Genomic DNA, 10628 nt, shown 5'->3' on the forward strand with positions numbered 1-10628 from the left:
CCACATCTGATGAATGAGGGTAAAGCACTGGCTGAAAGTTTTTCTGCATTTGTTTCATTTTTTTTTCAAATCAATAATTTTTTCTGAAGAGTAAGATCCTTGTCTAAGCAAAAGCTTCCAGCATTAGTATATAATAATTCAACTTTTAAAATAAAAAAATAACTATTAAGCACCTAGCATGTATATGGCCCTAGACGTGGCATTTGGAAATTTTCTGATGGGAGAGTACATTAATTGAAGAGAATTGGAAAGACTTGGAGGAGGAAGTAGCAGCTGAAGTAGTCCTTGAAACTACCCCTTCCCTAAGGAGGAGATGTGAGGAGAGAGTGAATTCTGGGAGAGCCTGAACTGCTCCTTGTTTTTTTAAACATGACATTATTTGGCAAATTAACAAGTTTTTAAGGCATGAAGCTATCAAGGCACTGATTTGTGTTTATTAAAAATGTCCCATAACTTAAATATAGATCCTTTTGGAAACAACATCTGAGAACCTGGGTTCTAACAGATCACACTAGGTCTAATGGGAGGCATTGGGAAAGATATGGAAATCTACTTGCTTACTGTGTAGCTTGTGTGGTACTCTGAAGGGAATATCATGAGTAAAAAAGTGTGATGGACTTGGAGTCAGGAAGACCTACATTCACATCCTCAATGCTTCCCTCGTGTAACCTTTGTAACATCATTTAACTTCCCTTAGCTTCATTTTCCTTGTCTGTAAAATAGGGATGATCCTTGCAGTATCTGCCTTACTGGGTGGTGACAAGGAAAGTGTTTTGCAAATCTTAGAGCTATAGAAATGTATTATTTCTCCAGGCATATTATACCTTGCATTAAATTTCTTTCTCAGAAAGTAACATGCTTGGCTGTATCAACTCAATCCCATATAGCAATGGTTTTACTGAGTTTGGCCTTTTGAATGAGTCAGTATGAGAATTCTGTTCACTCTCATGAAATACTAGTTAAGGGTATTGTCCATTCATAGTTCTTGTGGGAACCATCATGGAACCAACTGCATTATTCAGCACTAGGAAAAGTTTTTGAGAAAACTGCTGTATTGTCAGAAAAAGAAGTTTCACTTTTTGTCTTATGTTCTGGAAAACTTAGCCAAATCTGGTAATTAGCACAACCCAGGTAATTGATGACCTCTGCAGCTGTTTATTTTGGATGGTCTTCTGTTTTATTTGTAGATATTTTTGTGTTGTGTTAATTTGGAAACTATCTTGAGCCCTCTTGGAAGTAAGTTGGCAATATATTTTAAATAGCAAACTATTAACAATTTAATTAAACAATTATTTATTAAGTATCTAGTATGAGTCAGGCACTTCTAGGCTCTCCATATAGAGACAAAAATGAAGTTCCCCATCCTCAAAGAATTTACATTCCATAGACCTGTCAAAAAGGACTTTTGTTAGCAGATGTGTTTCACATCTTGATAAAACTGGACACGTGGAAAGCCAAACTTCAAAAAAGCAAATGGGAACATTATAGAAGATTTTTTTTCCCCCCTTAACAGATTACTTAATATCTATTTCCTTTAAATAGTGAATCAGTGCTTTAGAATAGGATTCACATTATAAAATTTTTATCCAGACTTCAGTAGCAAAATGTCATATAAAGTGAATGCACACTTTTTTTTTAAGTGAAATGAATGATTAAGCTAACTTTTTCTTTTGCCTCTTACCTCAAACACTAAATAGCAAGGGAAGAGCTTTAGCCAAAAACTTACCCCTTATTCTTAGTTTTTTTTTCTTAGTGTGAATACTGGGAATAGGTAAGCTTTCAAAAAATTGTTTTCTGTAACATCTTAATACTCAGAAATGAAGGATGTAGAAAATACAAGATTCCACAATGTCTGTTGATTGCCTAGAATTAAAAACAAGATGTAGAGAAAAAAAATAGCCCAGTAGTACTCTCCTCCAACAAGACATTTCCTATGTATGTGTTAAAATTAATACATAAATTTCTTATGAGATCTAAGGCAAACATAAATTTCTTATACTGTTTCTTGCCCAAGTATCAATTGAATTACATAATAGATACCAAAGGTGTTAAATAGTACATCTTCTATCATGCCATCACAATCCAAGTGGAAGGAAGATTTATTTTTCTTTTTTTTTCTTTTTTTCCCAATTTTATTAATTTATTGATTTATCAACAATCACTTCCATATGCTTTTGAGTTGAAAATTTTTCTTCCTCTTCCTCCCCCCCCAAGACAGCACACAATCTGATATAGACTTTACATTTACATTCCTATTAAACATATTTTCACATTAGTGAAGTTGTAAGTAAAAATTAAAACCAATACGAGGAACCATCAGAAAGATGAAACAAAAGGTAAAAATAAGTGAGAGCCATTCGACTTCCATAGTCTTTGTTTGGATGTGGCCAGCATTTTCCATCCCGAGGCCTCTGCAGATGTCTTAGATCCTTGTAGTGTTAAGAAGGGTTCAGTTTAACAATATTAGTCATATAATGTGGCTGTTATTATGTACAAAGTCCTCTTGGCTCTGCTCACTTCACTCAGCATCAGACCATATAAGTCTTCCCAGGTTTTTCTGAAGTCAGCCTGTTCATCATTTCTCATAGCACAATAGTATTCCATTACATCCATATACCACAACTTGCTCAGCCATTCCCCAATTGATGGGCATCCTCTCAATTTCCAATTCTTTGCCACCACAAAAAGAGCTGCTATGAATATTTTTGTACATGTGGGTCCTTTTCCCATTTGTTTGATCTCTTTGGGATATAGCCCTAGAAGTGCTATTGCTGGATCAAAGGGTATGCACATTTTTGTAGCCCTTTGGGCATACTTCCAAATTGTTCTCCAAAATGGTTGGATCATTTCACAACTCCACCAACAATGTATTAGCGTTCCAATTTTCCCACATCCTCTCCAACATTTATCATTTTCCTGTTTTGTCATGTTGGCCAGTCTGGTAGGTGTGATGTGGTACCTCAGAGTTGTTTTGATTTGCATTTCTCTAATCAATAATGATTTAGAGCATTTTTTCATATGACTATAGATGGCTTTAATTTCTTCATCTGAGAACTGTCTGTTCATATCCTTTGACCATTTATCAATTGGGGAATGGCTTGTGTTCTTATGTTTGTCTTAATTCTCTATATATTTTAGAAATGAGGCCTTTATCAGAAAGACCGGTTGCAAAAATTCTTTCCCAATTTTCTACCTTCCTTCTAATCTTAGTTGCATTGGCTTTGTTTGTGCAAAAACTTTTCAATTTAATGTAATCAAAATTATCCATTTTGCTTTTCATAATGTTCTCTGTCTCCTGTTTGGTCATGAATTCTTCTGTTCTCCATAGATCTGATAGGTAAACTATTCCTTGTTCTTCCAGTTTACTTATGGTATCAGCCTTTATATCTAAGTCATGAACCCATTTTGACTTTATTTTGGGTATATGGTGTGAGATTTGGGTCTATGCCTAGTTTCTGCCATACTTTTTTCCAGTTTTCCCAGCAGTTTTTTCTTTTTCTTTTTTTTTCTTTTTTTTGGGGGGGAGTAATTTTCACTTTTATTATGAATTTTACAAACGTGATCATTTCAATGTACAAAGAAGAGAAAAAGAGGATTGATACTATGAACATTGGATACAAATAATTAATTTTTGTTTTGGTTTTTCAAAAGTGATTATTAAATTTTTTTAAATATTTCTCCAATTATTTATTTTTTTATATGCCCACAAAATATATTTTTTTAAATTTTTTTTTCCATATGCTTTTGAGTTGAAAATTTTTTCTCCCTTTTTCTCCCCCCCATCCTCCCCAAGACAGCGCACAATCTGACATAGGCTTTACATTTACATACCCATTAAACATATTTTCACATTAGTGAAGTTGTAAGTAAAAATTAAAACCAATAGGAGGAACTATCAGAAAGATGAAACAAAACTCAACTGAAGGTAAAAATAAGTGAGAGCAATTCAACTTCCATAGTTCTTTCTTTGGATGTGGACAGCATTTTCCATCCTGAGGCCTCTGGAGATGTCTTAGATCCTCGTAATGCTGAGAAGGGTTCAGTTTAACATTCTTAGTCATTGCATAACGTGGCTGCTATTGTATACAAAGTCCTCTTGGTTCTGCTCACTTCACTCAGCATCAGACCATATAAGTCTTCCCAGGTTTTTCTGAAGTCAGCCTGTTCATCATTTCTCATAGCACAATAGTATTCCATTACATCCATATACCACAACTTGCTCAGCCATTCCCCAATTGATGGGCATCCTCTCAATTTCCAATTCTTTGCCACCACAAAAAGAGCTGCTATGAATATTTTTGTACATGTGGGTCCTTTTCCCATTTGTTTGATCTCTTTGGGATATAGCCCTAGAAGTGCTATTGCTGGATCAAAGGGTATGCACATTTTTGTAGCCCTTTGGGCATACTTCCAAATTGTTCTCCAAAATGGTTGGATCATTTCACAATTCCACCAACAATGTATTAGCGTTCCAATTTTCCCACATCCTCTCCAACATTTATCATTTTCCTGTTTTGTCATGTTGGCCAGTCTGGTAGGTGTGATGTGGTACCTCAGAGTTGTTTTGATTTGCATTTCTCTAATCAATAATGATTTAGAGCATTTTTTCATATGACTATAGATGGCTTTAATTTCTTCATCTGAGAACTGTCTGTTCATATCCTTTGACCATTTATCAGTTGGGGAATGGCCCAGCAGTTTTTTTCAAAGAGTAGGTTCTTATCCCAGAAGCTAGGGTCTTTGGGTTTATCAAATAATAGATTACTATAGTCATTGACTACTGTCTTGCATATTTAACATATTCCACTGATCTACCTCCCTATTTCTTAGCCAGTACCAAGCAGTTTTGATGATTGCTGCTTTATAATACAATTTAAGATCTGGAATTGCTAGGCCACCTTCCCCTGCATTTCTTTTCATTAGTTTCTTTGATATTCTGGACCTTTTGTTTTTCCAAATGAATCTTGTTATTTTTTTTTTCTAACTCTATAAAATAATTTTTTGGTAGTTTGATTGGTATGGCACTGAATAAGTAAATTAGCTTAGGTAGGATTGTCATTTTTATTATATTAGCTCGGCCTACCCATGAGCAACTGATGTTTTTCCAATTATTTAGATCTGATTTTATTTGTGTGAAAAGTGTTTTGTAATTGTGTTCATAGAGTTCCTGGGTTTGTTTCAGGAGGTAGACTCCTAAATATTTTATAATGTCTACAGTAAGTTTAAATGAGATTTCTCTTTCTATCTCTTGCTGTTGGGCTTTGTTGGTAATATATAGAAATGCTGATGATTTATGTGGGTTTATTTTATAGCCTGCAACTTTGCTAAAGTTGTTTATTATTTCAAGTAGTTTTTTACTTGATTCTCTAGGATTCTCTAAGTATATCATCATGTCATCTGCAAAGAGTGATAGCTTTGTTTCTTCTTTGCCTATTCTAATGCCTTCAATTTCTTTTTCTTCTCTTATTGCTAAAGCTAAGTTTCCAGTACAATATTGAATAACAGTGGTGATAATGGACATCCTTGTTTCACCCCCGATCTTATTGGAAATGCTTCTAGCCTGTCCCCATTACATATAATGCTTGCTGAAGGTTTTAGATATATGCTATTTATTATTTTAAGGAAGACTCCATTTATACCTATGCTTTCTAGTGTTTTTAATAGGAATGGGTGTTGTATTTTTCAAAAGCTTTTTCTGCATCTATTGAGATGATCATGTGGTTTCTGTTGGTTTTGTGTTGATATGCTCAATGCTGATAGTTTTCCTAATATTGAACCAACCCTGCATTCCTGGTATAAATCCTACCTGGTCATAGTGTATTATTCTTGTGATAAGTTGCTGCAATCTATTTGCTAGTATTTTGTTTAAAATTTTTGCATCTATATTCATTAGAGAAATTGGTCTATAATTTTCTTTCTCTATTTTGACTCTTCCTGGTTTAGGTATCAACACCATATTTGTATCATAAAAAGAATTTGGTAAGACTCCTTCTTCACCTATTTTCCCAAATAGTCTATATAGTATTGGAATTAATTGTTCTTTAAATGTTTGATAGAATTCATGTAAATCCATCTGGCCCTGGAGATTTTTTCCTAGGGAGTTCATCAATGGCTTGTTCAATTTCTTTTTCTGAGATGGGGTTATTTAAGTATTTTACTTCCTCTTCGTTAATCTGGGCAATTTATATTTTTGTAAATATGTATCCATTTCACTAAGATTGTCAAATTTGTTGGCATATAGTTGGGCAAAATAATTCCTAATTATTGTTTTAATTTCCTCTTCCTTGGTGGTAGCTTCCCTTTTCATTCTTGATACTAGTAATTTGGTTTTCTTCTTTCTTTTTTTAATTAAATTAACCAAAGGTTTATCTATTTTATTGGTTTTTTCATAAAACCAGCTCTTAGTTTTATTTATTAGTTCAATAGTTTTCTTAATTTCAATTTTATTAATTTTTCCTTTGGTTTTCAATATTTCTAATTTGGTGTTTAGTTGAGGATTTTTAATTTGTTCTTTTTCTAGTTTTTTTAGTTGTATGCCCAATTCATTAATCTCCTCTTTTTCTATTTTATTTATGTAAGCATTTAGAGATATAAAACTTCCCCTAAGAACTGCTTTCGCTGCATCCCATAGTTTTGGTATGTTGTCTCATTATTGTCATTCTCTTGAATGAAATTATTGATTGTTTCTATGATTTGTTGTTTGACCCAATCATTTTTTAGGATTAGATTATTTAGTTTCCAATTATTTTTTAGTCTATCTTTCCATGGCCCTTTATTACATATAATTTTTATTGCATCATGATCTGAAAAGGATGCATTTAATATTTCTGCCTTTCTGCATTGGATTGTGAGGTTTTTATGCCCTAGTACATGGTCAATTTTTGTGTATGTGCCATGTACTGAGAAAAAAGTATATTCCTTTCTATCCCCATTCAGTTTTCTCCAGAGGTCTATCATACCTAACTTTTCTAATGTTCTATTCACCTCCTTAACTTCTTTCTTGTTTATTTTGTGGTTAGATTTATCTAGTGCAGAGAGGGGAGGTTCAGGTCCCCCACTAGTATAGTTTTGCTGTCTATTTCTTCCTGTAACTCCCTGAACTTCTCTGTAAGAATTTGGATGCTATACCATTTGGTGCATATATGTTTAGTAATGATATTACTTCATTGTCTATGGTGCCTTTTAGCAGGATGTAGTTTCCTTCCTTATCTCTTTTGATTAGATCTATTTTTGCTTTTGCTTTGTCTGAGATCAGGATTGCTACCCCTGCTTTTTTTCTTCAGCTGAAGCATAATATATTCTGCTCCAGCCTTTTACCTTTACCCTGTATGTGTCACTCTTTTTCAAATGTGTTTCCTGTAAACAACATATTGTAGGATTATGGTTTTTAATCCATTCTGCAATCTTTTCCATTTTATGGGAGAGTTCATCCCATTCACATTCACAGTTATGATTACTATCTGTGTCTTTTTCTCCATCCTTTCCCCCATTTATGCTTTTCTTTCTCCTTTTTCCTTTCCCCCTTCACTAGTGTTTTGCTTTTGACCACCGCCTCCTTCAGTCCCTCCTCCCTTTTATTATCCCTTTCCCTTTTCTTCCCCTTTACTCTTACTGCTTCTTCCCTCCCTTCTTTCCCCCTCCCTTTTTTCCCCCTCCCTTTTCTTTCCCCTTTTCCCTCCTACTGCCTATAGGGCAAGTTAGATTTCTATACCTAACTGATTATGTTATGCCCTTCTTGAGCCAAATCTGATGAGAGTAAGGTTCAAACAATGCTCTCCCCTCCCCTTTCCCTCTGCTGTAATAGGATTTTGTGTCTTTTCCTGTAATGTAATTTACCCTTGTCTGCCTCCTCCTTTCTCAGTACATTTTCTAAGATCAGATTGATCCACTTATTTGGATCCATTTAACCCACTTGATTAGATTTTTTTTATCATTACATCAAAGTCAACTAATATCCACCCTCTTTATGTATACTCCTTTAACATGGTGTAATAACAATACAGTTCTCAAGGGTTGCAAGTGTCATATTCCCTTGTAGGGGTTTAAACAGCCCCCCCTTATTAACAACATATTGTATCTTTCTGTCCCATTTACCTTTTTAAGTCCTTCTTGAGTCCTGTACTTGAAGATCAAATTTTTTGTTGAGCTCTGGTCTTTTTATCAGGAAAGTTTGGAAGTCTCCTATTTTGTTGAATATCCACCTCCTCCCTTGAAAAATGATGCTCATTTTTGCTGGGTAATTGATCCTTGGCTGCATTCCAAGCTCCTTTGCCTTATGGAATATCATGTTCCATGCCCTGCGGTCTTTTAATGTAGAAGCTGCAAGGTCCTGTGTAATCCTGACTGTGGTTCCATGATATTTAAATTGTTTCTTTCTGGCTGCTTGCAGCACCTTCTCTTTCATCTGGTAATTTTGGAATTTTGCTATTATATTCCTTGGTGTTGTCAATTTGGGATCTCTTTCAGGTGGTGATCGGTGGATTCTTTCTATGGTTATTTTCCCTTCTGACTTCAGGGCAGTTTTCCTTTATGATTTCCTGAAAGCTACTGTGCAGGCTCTTTTTTTCATCATGATTTTCAGGTAGTCCAATAATTTTTAAATTGTCTCTCCTAAGTCGATTTTCCAGCTCGTTGTTTTACTGATGAGGTATTTTACATTTTCATCTATTTTTTCATTTTTTTGTTTCTGTTTGACTGATTCTTGCTCTCTCATAGAGACATTAGTTTCCATTTGTCCAATTCTAGTTTTTAACAGATTGTTTTCTTCTGTTAGTTTTTGTCCTTCCTTCTTCAATTGGCCAATTGTGTTTTTTAGGGACTTGTTTTCTTCAGTGTATTTTTTTTCCAATTGGCCAATTGTATTTTTGAAGGACTCTTCTACCTCTCTCATTTGGCTATTAAAATCCTTCTTGAGCTCTTCTAAGAAGGCTTTTTGGGCTTCAGACCAGTTCATATTCCCTTTTGTTGTTGCAGATGTGGGTTTGTTGATAATGTTGTCCTCTTCAGAATTTCTGTCTTGATCTTCACTCTTCTCATAATATGAATCTATGGTACGTTTCTTTTTACTCATGGTGTTTCTTTATTCCCTGGCCTTTAAAGAGATTGAGCTCTCCTGCTGGGGAACAGAGGGCACTGACCCAAGCTTCTTGTGTTGGGAGCCTAGGTCTTGGTCACTGGCTTTGTGTGCTGGGGCCTCTTATGTTGGCAATTGGAGGCTGTAGGTTTCTGGCAGCTTACCTGTGTTGGGCTGGAATCAGCAAGGCTGGAACTTTCAGGCAATTCTAGGTTGCCTGCTTTTCCTTTCCTTTAGCTTTCTTCAGCTCCTTTTAGATGGGTGCTGCAGGGTGTTTATCTGCCTGGGGCCCCTGCAGTGTTGTCTCCCTTTCTGCTAATGCACTGGGAGATTCCTTTGTGGTGAGTGCCAGGCACCTGGTGGTTTTCTGAGCTGGTTTCCACTGGTTCCCCCCCCTCACTGAGGCACTCGAGGTCCAGGTGTTGGTGTTTGCCTGTCTACCACCTGGGCTTCAGGATTTCTTCACAATTGGAGGCTGCAGGGCTCTGACAGCTCACCTGGTGTTGGGTGGAACAGCAAGGCGGGCTTTAGGAAGCCTTTAGGTTGCTTTCTTCACCTCCTTTCAGAATTCCAGGGTACTTATCAGCCTGGGGCCCCTTGTAGTTCTGCCTCCCTTATTTTTGCTGAGGCACTGGGCTACCCGTTTGCTGGGCTGCTGCACTGCTGTTCCCCATCTTTCTTCTAGTTCAGCTGTTCCATGGTTTTTTTCTGAGGCGATTTTTCGGGTTTTCAGAGGTTGATAGGGGAGAGTGAGAGTGGCTACCTTTTCACTCTGCCATCTTGGCTCCCAGAAGCGGAAGGGGAAGGAAGATTTCCTCTAAGTGGAGACATGCTGGTTTCATCAAGACCAGAAATATTAAAGGGTTTCTTTAGTGGGATATGTGATCACTGAAAAGAGTTTGACATAGGAAAAATAAGTGAATGAATTAAGCATGCTATGTAGATTATGACTAGAATGATAGCTCATTAATAAGTATATAGATATTGGGACAGTAACTATAGAAAATCCTGTATCAAGACCAAGCTCAAATGCCTCTTTTGTAAAACCTTTTGTAATTTGGCCCCATCACCTTTCAAAAATGATGTCTTTGTCATCTGAACTCCTTGATTATACTACTTTTATGGTGCGTCATGTTTCCTTGTATTTGTGTATGTCTTTATTAAAGTATAAGCAAGCATCTTTTAATTTCAGGCACTAGATCTTCAGGTACAAACAAAGTTAGAAGGAATAACTAACACATTAAATGATGGGGTCAGGATCCAAAAATATGTGATGTGCTACAGTAATAGACCTATGTTGTTTACAGAGCAAAGGAGTCAATAGTACTACTGAACATGGTCCTGATCAGGCCATGATGTCTGGGAGACTGTTTATTTCTTGGCCCCTGTATATTGGAGAGGACATTAACAAACCAGAATGTCCTGCAGATAGAATTATGAAAGACCTAAAAACCATGGCATTCAAGATCATGGAGATGTTTAGCCTGGAAAAGACCTTGGGTGAGGAGAAGGGTTGCTGGAAGGGAATCAATTGCTATCTACAAGCATATGAAAG

The sequence above is a fragment of the Phascolarctos cinereus genome, unplaced genomic scaffold, assembly GCF_003287225.1.
Source record: "Phascolarctos cinereus isolate Bilbo 61053 unplaced genomic scaffold, phaCin_HiC Scaffold_5;HRSCAF=322, whole genome shotgun sequence".
Taxonomy (NCBI): domain Eukaryota; kingdom Metazoa; phylum Chordata; class Mammalia; order Diprotodontia; family Phascolarctidae; genus Phascolarctos; species Phascolarctos cinereus.